Source organism: Triticum dicoccoides, chromosome 1B (assembly GCF_002162155.2).
Source record: "Triticum dicoccoides isolate Atlit2015 ecotype Zavitan chromosome 1B, WEW_v2.0, whole genome shotgun sequence".
Taxonomy (NCBI): domain Eukaryota; kingdom Viridiplantae; phylum Streptophyta; class Magnoliopsida; order Poales; family Poaceae; genus Triticum; species Triticum dicoccoides.
In genome coordinates, this window is record NC_041381.1 from 159590829 (window position 1) to 159592729 (window position 1901).

The window sequence follows — 1901 nt, forward strand, 5'->3', positions numbered from 1 at the left end:
ATTGTGTTCGATATCCTTCACCACCTTCAGGCAATCCGATGCAATTTGAATCTGCGTAACATAGAGATCCTCTGTGCGTGCGTACCTTCTTCAGGCCTCTTGGCAATTGGGCTTTTGTTGGAAGTTGGATGATGGGCCTCTCAGCCAGACTTTTTTTTTCTATTTTCATTCACGAATTCATGAGGGCCTTATATCATAACACTGCAGCACAGGTCGGGGCCCCTAGTTTGGCTGGGCCCCGGGCCGTCGCCCCTGCTGCCCTGGCCCAGGGCCGGCCCTGCCTAGCGGTATGTCGATCGATGGCTGACGTTGTAAAGCTCGAGTAACGGTGGGTGCTGGATGATGAGAGCGTTGCCACGGTGGTTGCCCGCAATGAACGTGCTCAACAGCAACTCACAATGATCTCAGGCGAGTATACTGAGGTCTCTTGCCATCGCGCTAGGGTGCGGCCGCCCAGGGATCATGCACGCCCGAGCTCCAGTGGCCCATGTTAGATAGTTGTAGTTTAGTTGTGGATCCCATTAATAGGTACTCTGTCCGTCCGGAATTACTTGTCATCAAAATGGATGAAAATGAATGTATCTAAAACTAAAATACATCTAGATACATCCATTTCAATGACAAGTATTTCCGGACAAAGGGAGTAGTTTAGTACGGGATACCCTTTTTCATTAAGTATGTGATAAAACAAGCTTGGAATCCTTCACAATTATCTATATTGAATCACTTGCTAAGTCTTTTTTTAGGGAATATCACTTGCTCAGTCGATACCCTTCGCCATCCTTGACCCTCATACCAATAAAGTGATGGGCTGATGGCAACCAAAGTAGCCCACAAAGTTAATTCACATATGGATAGTTAATAAATCTTCAAAGATTTCATAAGTACCGGGGAAAGTAGTGGCTAAACTCCAGCTCGGTGCACCGCCACTACACCCACATAAGAAAACATTTCAAAAAAAAATCCGAAACTTTGTGAGAATGATCATCAACAAATGTTAGAGAGGCTTGCAAAGTTTGATGGTCAAATGACATCCGAGGAGATCTGTACAAAAACAACTAAATTACAAATATTGGTCAAACAATGCACATACATTTTGAGTAATTTTGTTTCTTTTTTGTATAGAACTCCTCGGATGTCATTTGACCCCCAAAATTTATAAGCCTCTCTAACATACGTTAATGATCATTCACACAAAGTTTTAGATTTTTTTCGAAATGTTTTACTATGTTTTTTTTTGCGTGGGTGTAGCGGGTGTGCACCGAGCTGGGGTGCGGGAAAACCACTCTCTAAGTACTAAGCTAAAACTTTCCCATCTCTTTCAATATGTACATGTAGAATTACTGCATTTTTTATGATTTTGTTTGGAGAAATTGTATTCTTTGTTTAGTTGATACGGGAAAATCCGTTGGATGGCCCGGTCCTTATGATTTGCTGGTGGATTTGAGGTGAAACGTGACAAACATGAAGAACAACGAAGGAAAAACTCAAGAGAATCACTCGCAAGGACAAGATTCACCACCAATCCAACTCAAATTACAAGCCAAGCCTCAAGATCTAACAACATGAAAAAGAAATGACTAGGGTAGTTCGTCCCCAAATCTCTAGGTGACATTGAAGTGTTGAGAGATAGTTCCTCTCCAACTTCTAGGAATCAGAGGTCTTGTACTCCTAAAGGAACCTTAACTGGTAAGTGGTCTTGAACTTCACCCTGCAGGTGGAAATCCTCAGGGTATGATAGATTGAGCAAAGCTCTATCAAGGTTTTGGCTTATGCTTTACTAAGCCTGGAAAATGGAAGAGGTAAGAAATATATAGGTCCTAGGGAAAGAGGGGAATGTGAAGGGTAGTCCCAATCACGATCCTAATGTACTCCCTCCTTCTCGAAATATAAGGCCCGGT